Below are 14,193 nucleotides of genomic sequence, written 5' to 3' on the forward strand. Positions count from 1 at the left end.
GAGATGAACCAGGTGCCTGAGTTGGAAATGCAGAAATCACCCGTCTTCTGTGTCAATCATGCTGGGAGCTGCAGACCAGAGCTGTTCCTATTTGGTCATCTTGGTGAAGTCCTGGGTTTTTTTTGGTTTGTTTGTTTTTGTTTTTTTTGAGACTGAGTCTTGCTCTGTCACCCAGGCTGGAGTGCAGTGGCGCAATCTTGGCTCACCGCAACCTCCGCCTCCGGGGTTCATGCAATTCTCCTGCCTCAGCCTCCCAAGTAGCTGGGATTACAGGCGCCCACCACTATGCCCAGCTAATTTTTTGTATTTTTTTTAGTAGAGACAGGGTTTCACCATGTTGGTCAGGCTGGTCTCGAATTCCTGACCTCATGATCTGCCTGCCTCGGCCTCCCAAAGTGCTGGGATTACAGGTGTGAGCCACTGTGCCTGACCTCAATTCTGTTTTTATATATTGTCATGTACAACTGGAAACTAAATTTTAAAAACTCTATTTACACTAAAGCCAAAAAATGAAATACTTGATTATAAATCTAACAAAACATATATACAAGCCATATGCTGAATACAAAATGTTACCTAGTATTCGATAACAGGGTGACTACAGTCTAATAATTTAATTGTGCATTTAAAAATAACTAAAATAGTATAATTGGATTGTTTGTAACACAAAAGGTAAATGCTTGAGGGAATGGATACCCTATTTTACATGATGCAATTATCATGCATTGCATCTCTGTATCAAAACATCTCATGTACCACATAAATATTTGCACTTACTATGTACCCACAAAAATTAAAATAATTATTTTCAAAATATGTCGATGAAGGGAATAAAAGCTTAAATAAACAGGGAGACATATGTTCATGGATTGGAAGATGTCAGTTGGTCTGTAGGTTTAGCAGAATTTCAATTATGTGGTTATACACAAGCTGATTCTAAAGTATACATGGAAAGGCAGTGTAACTAGAAAAGTCATACAATTTTTAAAAAGAATAAAATTGGAGGAATGACAATACCCACTGTTGAGACAACATAAAGTTACAATAAGACATTAGGGTATTGGCTGAGGGATAGGCACATCGATCACAGAATAGGAAGTCCAGATACAAACCCACAGAAATATAGCCAGTTGTGGCCAGGTGCAGTGGCTCATGCTGGTAATCCCAGCACTTTGGGAGGCCGAGGCAGGCAGGATCACCTGAGCCCAGAAGTTTGAGACCAGGCTAGGCAACATGGCAAAACCCCCTTCCTATAAAAAATACAAAAAATTAGCCAGACACAGTGATGAGTACCTTTAGTCCAGCTACTTGAGAGGCTGAGGTGGGAGGATCACCTGAGCCCTGGAAGTCTAGGCTGCAGTGAGCCATGATTGCACCACTGCACTCCAGCGTGAGCGATGGGAGTGAGACCCTCTCTCAAAAAAAAAAAAAAAAAAAAAATATATATATATATATATGTGTGTGTGTGTGTGTGTGTGTGTGTGTGTTTGTGTAGTCAGTTGATTTTTGACAAAGGTTCAAAGTCAATTATGTGAAGACAGGATAATCTTCTCAAGAAACGATATTGAAACCATTAGATATCTATATGTGAAAGAAAAAGCCTCAATCTAACTATCACATTTTATACAAAAAAAATAGATCATAGAGCTAAATGTAAATCTATAAAACTTTGATGAATAAACATAGGAGAAAATCTTCATGAGTTGGTGTTAGGCAAAAAGTTTGTGGGGTTAACACCAAAGCATGATCTATAAAAGAAAAAAACTGATACACTGGACTTCACAAAATTTAAAACTTTTGCTCTGTAAAGTGTTAACAGCAAAAAAAGACAAGTTATAAAATGGAAGAAAATTTTGAAAATCACATATTTGACAAATGGCTTGTATTTAGAATACATATTTTTTAAAATTCTCAAAAATCAACAATAAAAATATCAAGCAACCCAACTTAAAAATTGGTAGAATACTTGGACACTTCAGTAAAGGGGATATACAATGGTAAACAAGCAAAAAAAAAAAAAATGTTCAACATCATTACCTATTAAGGAAATGCAAAATAAAACCACAATGAGTTACTACTATACACCTATTAAAATGGCTGAAATAAAAAATGCTGCAATATCAAGTGCCAGAGGGGATGTAGATCAATCTGAACTCTCATACATTGCTGGCAGAAATGCGGAATGGTAGGTACAACAAGTTGGGAAAAAAATTTTGGCACTTGCTTATAAAGTTAAACTAACACTTAACCCGTGTCCCAGCATTCCTACTGCTAGATATTTACGTAACCTAGGGAAATTAAAACTTACGTTCACCCAAAAACATGTACACATATGTGTAACTCTGTTCATACTCACTAAAAATTGGAAACAATTCAAATTTTGTCTTTATTTGGGTAAATGGATAAACAAACACTGGCATATCTATACAATGTTCTAGTGCTGGGCAATATAAAAGGACAAATTATTGATACATGCAACAACTTGGATGAATCTCAAAAGCATTTTGCTGAGTGAAAGAATATAATTGCAAAAGGTTTTATACTGTATTATTCATTTCTATGATATTCTGAAAAAGGCCAAACTATAGAGATGAAAACATCAGTGGTTATCACCTATCATATGTGGAGGTAGGAGGTGTGTATAAAGAGATGTAATGTAATTTAGGGGACTGGGAGTGATGAGCATATTCTCTATTTTTTTTTCTTTTTCTTTTTTGAGACAGAGTCTCGCTCTGTTGCCTAGGCTGGAATGCAGTGGCGAAATCTCAGTTCACTGCAGCCTCTGCCTCCTGAGTTCAAGTGATTCTCCTGCTTCAGCCTCCTGAGTAGCTGGGACTACAGGCGCCTGCCACCACGCCCGGCTGATTTTTGTATTTTTAGTCGAGACGGGGTTTCACTATGTTGTCCAGGCTGGTCTCTATCTTCTGACCTCGCGATCTGCCCGCCTCGGCCTCTCAAAGTGCTGGGATTACAGGCGTGAGCCACTGCGCCCGGCCACATATTCTCTATTCTGATTGTGATGGTGTAGAAATCTACATATCCGTGTGTGTAAATTCATAGACCTGTTCACAAAAATACATCAGTTTTACTCTATGATAATATATTTTTAAACTTTACTTTCAATACCACTAAATATCACTTTCATTTATATAGGACTACTAAATCAGAACTCACTGAATATAAGGCAGAGAGAGATGATTAATTCTAGAGGTTTTTATTTTATAATTTAAAAGAAACACAGGTTTGCTACATCAAGCAGTAGAAAAATATAAGCAGTATTGAGAAGGGGAAGGTCTGGTTAGTAAAGAGGCTAAAGTATCCAGCTACGACATGCACTGAATTTTCTGGACAATTATATACAATTCCACTCACCTATAAGCAAGTAAGGCTCTTGAGGCATATAAATGATTCCACTGCAATAAGTTACATTTTTTGGAACTCTATTAACACATACATTCGAAGCTCTTTTTGGTGATTTATCATCGTTTCAACCTGAAGAGTTTCTGAAATTTCCTAACATACCATTCATAACCCCGACGGAATCCCTTACATACTAAAATAAGTCAATATTGTTTTCTTTTTTAAAATATCACCACTGATGAGGAGCTAAGTCTTAAGTTTTTTAAATATTTAAGAAAATATTAAATTCATTATAAGAAATAATAATTTAGTATTTATCTTGTTTATAAATATATTTCCTCTGTGGTTGGACAACTGGATTATAATTTGTTTTTGGAGTTCTCAATTGCAATAATATTAATTTAAAACTATATTTTGAGACTAGTAAAATTAATTATGGTATATCCATATAATGGAATACTATGTAGCTGTAATAAAGAATGAAGATGCTTTTAATGTACTGGTATGGAATGGTCTCAAATATCTTAATATATCAGGTGTATAAAGCAAACTTGAGAATAGTAGGCAAAACATGCTATTATTTATGCAAAAAGGGAAAAATTTTATACTTATGCATACACATGTAGATACATACATGTGTATTTACTTATAAGACTTAGACTATCGGTCAGGCGCTGTGGCTCACGCCTGTAATCCCAGCACTTTGGGAGGTCGAGGCGGGTGGATCACCTGAGGTCAGGAGTTCCTGACCAGCCTGGCCAACATGGTGAAAGCCCGTTTCTACTAAAAATACAAAAAATTAGCCAGGCGTCCTGGTGCACGCCTGTAATCCCAGCTACTCAGGAGGCTGAGGCAGGAGAATTGCTTGAACCCGGGAGGCGGAGGTTACAGTAGCCGAGGTCACACCATTGCAGTCCAGCCTGGGCAACAAGAGCAAAGCTACGTCTCAAAAAACAAAAACAACAATAAAAAGCACTTAGACTATCATCTGGGCAAGGTGGCTCACACCTGTAATCCCAGCACTTTGGGAGGCTAAGGTGGGAGGATCTCTTGAGGTCTGGAGTTCCAGGCCAGCCTGGGCAACATAGCAAGACCTTGTGTATACAAAAAAAGTGAAAAAATTAACCAGGCAGGGTGGCGTGTGCCTGTAGTCCCAACTACTCTGGAGGCTGAGGTGGGAGGATTGCTTGAGCCAGGAGTTTGAGGCTGCAGTGAGCCATGATTGTGCCACTGCCCTTCAGCACTCCAGCCTGGGCAACAGAGCAAGACAAAAAAAAAAAGACCCTTAAAGAATACAAAGGAACAGAAGAATGAGTAATTACATTATTCAGGGATAAGAGTTGGGATGTATCACTGGTGGCCATTTTATATATTTTACATATTGAACCCTGTGAATGCTTTACCTATTAAAAAAACAAACTAAAACTTACAATTACTTTCTATTTGTTCAACAAAGAGTGTCTACATTTAAAAAAAGATTAACTGCCTGGGAAAAAAAGAAACAATAACTACATTTTCTTCTTGGGGTCCAGCATTCCCAGTAGAAATGCACAGAAGAATAAATTTCTCATTGTACACTTTTGTCTGATTTTTTTCTTCACTAAAAGAATGCCTAAAGTGTGTAGGATCCTTCCAATACTCTGATACTGCTACTCAAAGTGTTGTCCAAGGATCAATAGAATCAGAAGCTGGCTAGAATGCAGAATCATTGTGTCCCACCCTAGACCTATAGAATCACAATCAGCACTTTAACAAGGTTCTCCCAGAGGATTTACACGCACTTGAAAGTATGAGAAGTACTGCTCCAACAGGCAGGATGGAGTTGGAGAAAGACAATGCCAGTAGCCCTAGGATATTAGGCAAATTGATGGTTTTTCAGGATAGAGAGCAAAAGGGCACCGATAGGCTTCCATGAGGTTGAGAACTGATGGAAATCTTACAAATACCCTAGAACCTAAAGTCAAAGAGAAATCACAGCTCCTGAGCATAAATAAAAATGTAATATATTTTCTATTTAATTTTTAAATAACCCAGTAATATGAACAAAATCGTTTGAGGCCTGCAAAAAGATAAAACCATTAGCTGTCTCAAAAATCAAACCAAAATAGACTAAAACTCTCAACAGCCATCTATCCACTTTCAATCAAGTCTCTCTGCTTCTACTTTTTCCCCCATCCCACCACCATTTATCCAACAATAAGAATGTATCTTCTAAATGGAAGTCAAATCATGTCACTCATGACTTCTACACCCTTCAGTGGTGCTGTGATTTGAATACGTCTCTCAAAATTCACGCATTGGAAACTTAATCCCCACTGCAGCAGTATTCGGAGTGGGGCCTAATAAGAGGTGATTAGGTCAAGAGTGGATTAATGTCGTTATTGCAAGAGTAAATTAGTTATCATGGGAGTAGACTTGTTATAAAAGTGAATTCAAGGCCGGGTACAGTGGTTCATGCCTGTAATCCCAGCCCTTTGTGAGGCTGAGGCAAGCAGATCACTTGAGGTCAGGAGTTTGAGACCAGCCTGGCCAACATGGTGAAACCCTGTCTCTGCTAAAAATACAAAAATTACCCGGGGGTGGTGACATGTGCCTGTAGTCCCAGCTACTCTGGAGGCTGAGCCATGAGAATCGCTTGAACCCAGGAGGCAGAAGTTGCAGTGAGCTGAGATCACGCCACTGCACTCCAGCCTGGGTGAAAAAACGAGACTTTGTCTCAAAAAAGAAAAGAAAAGAAAAATTCAGGCCCCCTTTCTCTTTTGCTCTCTCTCACACAGGGCTCTCTTGCTGTATGTCTTCTGCCATGGGATGATGCAGCAAGAAGGCCCTCGCTAGGTGCTGGCACCATGCTCTTGGATTTCTCAGCCTCTAGAACTATAAGAAATACATTTATTTTCTTTATAAGTTAGCTAGTCTGTGTTCTGTTATGACAACACAAAACGGATTAAGACAAATGGCTTCTCATTTTACTCAGAATTAGAGCCAGAGCCCTAACACAGGCCTATAAGGCTCTACACAACACAGCTCCTGCCATGGTCACTCAACTGCTACTACTCTCCACCTGGCTTGCTCAGCCCCAGACACACTGGCCTCCTTGCTATTCCCTGAACTTAGCATGCTTTGTTTCCAGACCTTTGCACTTGTTCCCTCTGCCCAGGATGCTGTTCCTCCAGATAACCCAAAGTTCATGTCCTTCAGGTCTCTGCTTAAGCATCATCTGATAAGCGAGGCCTTCCTTGGCCACTCTACATAAAATAACTGCTCCCCACCCCTCCATCCTCCTTACCCTGCTTTATTTCTCCCCATCACTTATCATTTCTCACACAATACTATTTTATTTGTTGACTTACTTGTTTTTTTTTCCTACTAGAATATAAGCTCCTCAAAGACTGGAGCTTTATTTTGGTCATTGCCATATCTCTAGTGCCTAAAAAAGGGATGGTTAATGAATGAAGTTAATGAACGAAGAAATTATCCTGTCTTAATTTGTGAAGGATGCCATGTCAAAGTAGCATAGCCTGGGTAGCTTAAATGATAGAAATGTATTTCTCACAGATCTGGAGGTTGAGAAGTTCAAGATCAAATGCTGGCTGACTCGGTTTCTGGTGAGGGCTGTCTTGCTGGCTTGCAGATGCCTTCTCACTGTATCCTCACATGGCCTTTTCTCAGTCATGCTCAATGGAGAGAAAGATATCTCTCTCTTCCTCTTCTTATAAGGCCACCAATCCCATTGCATTAGGATCCCACATGTATGACTGTCAGAGGCATTTAAACCAGAGGGACTCCATCTTGAATAGGGGCTGGGTAAAATAAGGCTGAGACCTTCTGGGCTGCATTCTTAGGAGGTTAAGGCATTCTGAGTCACAGGAGGAGATAGGAGTTCACCACAAGATACAGGTCATAAAGACCTTGCTGATAAAACAGGTTGCAGTAAAGAAGCCGGCCAATGGACGCAGTGGCTCACCCCTGTGATCCAGCACTTTGTGAGGCCGAGGTGGGCAGATCACTTGAGGTCAGGAGTTTGAGACCAGCCTGGCCAACATGGTGAAACCCTATCTCTACAAAAAATGTAAAAAAATAGCTGGGTGTGGTGGCACACACCTGTAGTCCCAGCTACTCAGAAGGCTGAGGCAGGAGAATTGCTTGAACCTGGGAGGCAGAGGTTGCAGTGAGCCAAGATTGCTCCACTGCACTCCAGCCTGGGTGACAGAGCAAAACTCCATCTAAAAAAATAAAAAAAGAGGCTGGCCAAAACCCACCAAAACCAAGATGGTGACAAAAGTGACCTCTGATCATCCTCACTGCTCATTATACACTAATTATAGTACATTAGCTTGCTAAGAGACATTCCTACCAGCGCCATGACAGTTTACAAATGCCATGGCAACATCAGGAAGTTACCCTATATGGTCCAAAATGGGGAGGAACTCTCAGTTCCTGGAGTCGCCCACCCCTTTCCCAGAAAACTCATGAATGATCCACCCCCTTGTTTAGCATACAATCAAGAAATAATCATAAAAATGGGCAACCAGTGGCCCATGCTGCTGCTCTGCCTATGGAGTAGCCATTCTGTTATTCCTTTACTTTCTTAATAAACTTGCTTTCGGCCAGGCGCGGTGGCTCAAACCTGTAATCCCAGCACTTTGGGAGGCCGAGACGGGTGGATCACGAGGTCAGGAGTTCGAGACCATCCTGGCTAACATGGTGAAACCCCGTCTCTACTAAAAAATAAAAAAAGCTAGCTGGGCGAGGTGGCTGGTGCCTGTAGTCCCAGCTACTTGGGAGGCTGAGGCAGGAGAATGGCGTAAACCCGGGAGGCGGAGCTTGCAGCGAGCTGAGATCCGGCCACTGCACTCCAGTCCAGGCAACAGAGTGAGACTCCGTCTCAAAAAAAAGAAAAAACTTGCTTTCACTTTACAGACCTGCCTCGAATTCTTTCTTGCATGAGATCCAGGAGCCCTCTGTTGGGGTCTGGATCGGGACCCCTTTCCAGTAACATGATCACATTTAATCTGAATTATCTCCTAAAAGCCCTGTCTCCAAATACCATCACATTGCAGGGTAGGGCTTCAACACATGAATTTGGGATTGCAGGAACACAGTTCAGGTGATAGCAGATCTCATAACCAGCTCAGCCCTATCATCGTCAAAGAAATTCTCCCCTCAGGTATTTTCTTTATAATTTTTGTCTCTTTCAAGGCTCTATTTGGTGTTTATTTTAATTTCCCCTAAACAAAAATACTTAAACCAAGGGTTTTATCATTTGATATGATTTGCCCTGGAGATATGTGTGGTTTTTGTTTTTGGTTTTTTGGAGGGGGTTGGTCTGGAGGCTTGCAGTAGGTCTCTCATAGTCAATAGTCAGATGTTCCTGAATATACATTTTTAAATATTGAAGTGGAAGAAAACTGAACTCAGGGTGTTTGTTAAAATTACTGCTCAGTCCCTTATCTTCCTTGATTTGGAACTTGACTAAAATGCCACTTTATAAAATACAAGGTAACTGTAGCTGCTTTGAAACCCTCCATACATGTCCACACCATACTGTAGTGCAGAAAACCTTCCTGTTTGCTAATTGCATCTACAGTTGTGTAAGTATCGGGAACAACTTATAAAATGAATGCATTTTAGCAAACTTTACCTCTATACTAGTACTGTATAGGAATTGGTTTTCAACCCTGATCACTGTGAAACCGCCTTTGCAAAATTATGACTGAGACAGTGAAAGAGATCTAACCTAACCACTCCATCTTGCTTCTAACCTCTATGCTGTCCTTGTTCATTACTGGACATAATGGCTAAACTAACCTTGGGAAAAAACTTAGTTTATAGTTTATAGTTTAAAACAAAGATGGCTGGTGTGCAGTGGCTCACACCTGTCATCCCAGAACTTTGGGAGGCCGAGGTGGGTACATCACTTGAGGTCAGCAGTTTGAGACCATCCTGGCCAACATGGCGAAACCCTAGCTCTACTAAAAATACAAAAATTAGCTGGGCGTAGTGGCGCATCCCTGTAATCCCAGCTACTCAGGAGGTTCAGGCAGGAGAATCACTAGAACCCAGGAGGTGGAGGTTGCAGTGAGCCGAGATCACACCACTGCACTCCAACCTGGGCTACACGGGGAGACTGAGACTCTGTCTCAAAAACAAACAAAAACAAAGACAATAACAGCCCTTTCCCAAAACAAACCTCCTTGCCTGGGGACTAGGCTGCCTTTGTAGGGCTAAGAAATGAGCCACAAGATTAGAAATTGTGGTTTAGGAGTCATGAAGCTGGAGGCTACAAGATTCTGACCCTCCCTAAACTGCTTCGAAAATCAGTGCTCGAGATATTTGCAAACCCTGAACTTGATGAATTAGCTGGCACCACCTGGATCGCTTAACTGGCTCATCTGATCTTGTGGCCCCCACTCAGCATAAGAAGACAGCTTCGACTTCCTATGATTTCATCCCGGACCTATCAGCACTCCTGGCTCACTGGCTTCCCCCAACCCACTAAGTTGTCCTTGAAAACTCTGCTCCCCAATGCTTGGGGAGACTGATTTGAGTAACAATAAAACTCCGGTCTCCTGCACAGCTGCTCTACGTGAATTACTTTCTCTATTGCAATTTCCTTGTCTTGATAAATCAGCTCTCTCTAGGCAGCGGGCAAGGTGAACCCATTGGGCAGTTACTACTAGAATCATCCATAGACGTTTCAACACACAGATAACCAGATGGAAAAAAACTCTCTCCTTACCCAAACTCTAGCCAGGTTCCTCTGAACCCTCTTCTTAACTGAACCACAAGCTTGGCCTGTAGAAACTGCTGACTCTGGCCGGGCGTGGTGGCTCAAGCCCGTAATCCCAGCACTTTGGGAGACCGAGACGGGCGGATCACGAGGTCAGGAGATCGAGACTATCCTGGCTAACACGGTGAAACCCCGTCTCTACTAAAAAAATACAAAAATCTAGCCGGGCGAGGTGGCGGGCGCCTGTAGTCCCAGCTACTCAGGAGGCTGAGGCAGGAGAATGGCGTGAACCCAGGAGGCGGAGCTTGCAGTGAGCTGAGATCCGGCCACTGCACTCCAGCCTGGGTGATAGAGCGAGACTCCATCTCAACAAAAATAAATAAATAAATAAATAAATAAATAAACTGCTGACTCTATGTACAAATGATTTTGCCCACTCCCTATTTACCTCCCACCCCCACCACACATGCACTAAGAGACTGGAACAGATAGTAGCATAGTTTCTAACAGCTCAAGTCCACATCCTTAGCATGACAACTCCAGCTCCCTTAAGTTCCTGCCTACGAGAAAGCTCCATGCTGCAAGGAGAATTACTTACTGTTTGTTCCAGCCAAAACGTGGTGACAGGCATATAGGTCCCTGGACCCCCTCTTAGAACAGTTACTTTAGAAAGCCTGCAATTATAAATCCTTCCTCTGACCCTTTGAAATGTATATCTACCACCCAGAACTGTCTTCTCAAGCTCTCAGGCCCTTCAAGGAGATAATTCTCATTCTTGACCTTGTCCCTGTGGATGGGAAGGGCCTAACCTTGGTAGATGCGGTATTCTAACTTACACCGCTGCCTCTTCTATCATGAAGCTACCAGACGTTTGTTTCTTCTCCAGGTAGTGCCAATTAACAAACCACCAGATGGCCTAGTCACATGCACCAGTGCCCCATTCACACCCTTCAGCACTTTGCCTTCAGCACCACCAGCCTTTAAAAAGTCTCCTGCCTGGCTGGATGTAGTGCCTTATGCCTGTAATCCCAGCACCCCTGGGAGGCTGCAGCAGGTAGATCACAAGGTCAGGAGATCGAGACCATCCTGGCTAAAATGATGAAACCCCATTTCTACTAAAAATACAAAAAATTAGCCGGGCATGGTGGTGCACACCTATAGTTCCAGCTACTGGGGAGGCTGAGGCAGGATAATTGCTTGAACCCTGGAGGTGGAGGTTGCAGTGAACTGAGATCGCGCCATTGCACTCCAGTCTGGACAACAGAGCGACTCTGTCTCAAAAAAAAGAAAAAAAAAGTCTGCCTTGTGCCCCAGTGAGGCTTCACATTGCCCCCCTTTCCTACTGCAGTAGTTACAATGCATAGACTTCACCCCATCTTTTAACTCTCTGTTAATTATCCACTTTCACTAGTGACCAGCTTTTTTTTTTAATCTTTGGCAAGACCAACCCCAGAGGTTCTGTCTTGGTGGGTCTGGGGTGGTGCCGAGGTATTAAGATTTTATTAAAAACCTCAGAAGAAGAGTCTTCTGATGCAGAATCAGAATTGAGAATAACTACTGTAGGACAGCGGTCCTCAAAGTGGGGATTATAGGCCAGCAGCATCGTTATCACCTGGGAACTTCTTAGAAATGCAAAAACTTGGCCAGGTGCTGTGGCTCACGCCTGTAATCCCAGCACTCTGGGAGGCTGAGACAGGTGGATCACGAGGTCAGGAGATCCAGACCATCCTGGCTAACATGGTGAAACCCCGTCTCTACTAAAAATGCAAAAAATTAGCAGGGCGTGGTGGTGGGCACCTGTAGTCCCAGCTACTCGGGAGGCTGAGGAATGAGAATGGCGTGAACCAGGGAGGCAGAGCTTGCAGTGAGCCGAGATGGCGCCACCGCACTCCAGCCTGGGCAACAGAGCGAGACTCCGTCTCAAAAAAAAAAAAAAAAAAAAAAGCAAATACGTGGCCTGGTGCCATAGCTCATGCCTGTAATCCACTATTTTGGGAGGCTGCAGCAGGCGGATTACCTGAAGTCAGGAGTTCGAGACCAACCTGGCCAAAATGGTGAAATCCCATCTCTACTAAAAATACAAAAATTAGTCGGGCATGGTGGCACATGCCTGTAATCCCAACTACTCGGGAGGCTGAGGCAGGAGAATGGCTTGAACCCGGGAGGTGAAGCTTGCAGTGAGCCCAGATCATGCCACTGCACTTCAGCCTGGGTGACAGAGCCAGACACTGTCTCAAAAAAAAAAAAAAAAAAAAAGCAAATACTTGTCCCTACACCCCAACTTGCCTACTGAATCTGACATTTTGGGGGTGGGGCCAGCAATCTGTCTCAGCAAGTCTTTATGGTAATTTGAATGCACTAAACTTTGAGAACCACTGCTAAAGGAGGTTAGATTTGTTCTGTGTAATATAATTAGGACTTTGATAGTTGTTAACTGTGACTTGAAGCCTGGTTATGTCAATAAACATTAACCTGAAGAATGTGTCTGCAAAATTTCCTACTCCTGTTCCACTCCCTTTCCCTGCTTTTTTTACCCCACTATATTTTCTCTGAAATGAGAACTAGAAGGATCCTGGGTCACTAATAGTCTTGGAAATCACCATTTATCTTTGAAACTGTAACACTGTTGCTAAACTTCAGTGACAACACTGGCCATTGGAAAGGGTGGGTAGAATCCAAGACTCTTCCCCCTTTAGAAATTGTTAAATATCCTAAAATATGCCCTTTGGCTAACATTTTTTGTAACCAGATGTATGTTTCAGAGAGAGAGTCTGGGTAAGAAAAATAATGGAATTTATAAATTATTGCTTTTCCTTTCTACTTTGATAGTTGAAGATTAAGTGTGTTTCATTCCAGAATATGTAACCCAGACTTTTGTCAGACTCTTCCTTTTTTCTTTCTTTTTTTTTTTTGACAGAGTCTCGCTTTGTTGCCCAGGCTGACGGCAGTGGCATGATCTCAATTCACTGCAACCTCCTGGGTTCAAGTGATTCTCCTGCCTCAGCCTCCCGAGTAGCTGGTGGCATGCACCACCATGCCCGGCTAATTTTGTATTTTTATTTTTATTTTTATTTTTTTTTTTGAGACGGAGTCTCGCTCTGTCGCCCAGGCTGGAGTGCAGTGGCCGGATCTCAGCTCACTGCAAGCTCCGCCTCCCGGGTTTACACCATTCTCCTGCCTCAGCCTCCCGAGCAGCTGGGACTACAGGCGCCCGCCACGTCACCCGGCTAGTTTTTTTGTATTTTTTAGTAGAGACGGGGTTTCACCGTGTTAGCCAGGATGGTCTCGATCTCCTGACCTCGTGATCCGCCCGTCTCGGCCTCCCAAAGTGCTGGGATTACAGGCTTGAGCCACCGCGCCCGGCCTAATTTTGTATTTTTAGTAGAGAAGGGGTTTCACCATGTTGGCCAGGCTGGTCTCGAACTCCTGACCTCAAGTGATCCGCCCACCTTGGCCTCTCAAAGTGCTGGCATTACAGGAGTAAGCCACCACGCTTGGCCCAGCCTGTTCTTATTCCCAGAGAGTAGGAGGAGGTGTGCTGGGGAAGTGGACAATCATTCACTCCCTGGATGGAGAAGAGAAGGTCATTAGGAGAGAGGGAAGGAAAAACAACCAAAATGTTTTACTGCTTTCTATCCTAGTCAGGGCCAAACAGTTATGGCTCTTTTAACTCATCCCTTCATCTCATTTGTAAACGGAAAAACACATTCCACAAAAAGAAGTCTTTGTTTCTGGAAACACTTGTTTCAGAAAAAAACAAAAAAGGTATGAGGAAAGCTTTATTTTGGGGAAAGATATTATCTTTTCTTTGTTAAATGTTTATGTCATTTTGTGAAACACATGATATAGTGAAATAAATGAAAAAATATTTACACATATGCATACACACAGTATTCTTTCAAAACATAGAGACATAAAAATAATCCTGAACTTTGGAAATATGTAGATTTTGGCAAGAGAGGTATATCTTTGTATTTCTCACATTAGGATTATTTTGTAAGCACACACTAGTCTTGCCTCACTTAGGGGCAAACTAACAGTGTATTTTGAAGAGATGCCATTGCTGAAGGACATCAAACATGTATTTGCTTTAATTATTCAGG

Source organism: Piliocolobus tephrosceles, chromosome 7 (assembly GCF_002776525.5).
Source record: "Piliocolobus tephrosceles isolate RC106 chromosome 7, ASM277652v3, whole genome shotgun sequence".
Lineage (NCBI taxonomy): Eukaryota > Metazoa > Chordata > Mammalia > Primates > Cercopithecidae > Piliocolobus > Piliocolobus tephrosceles.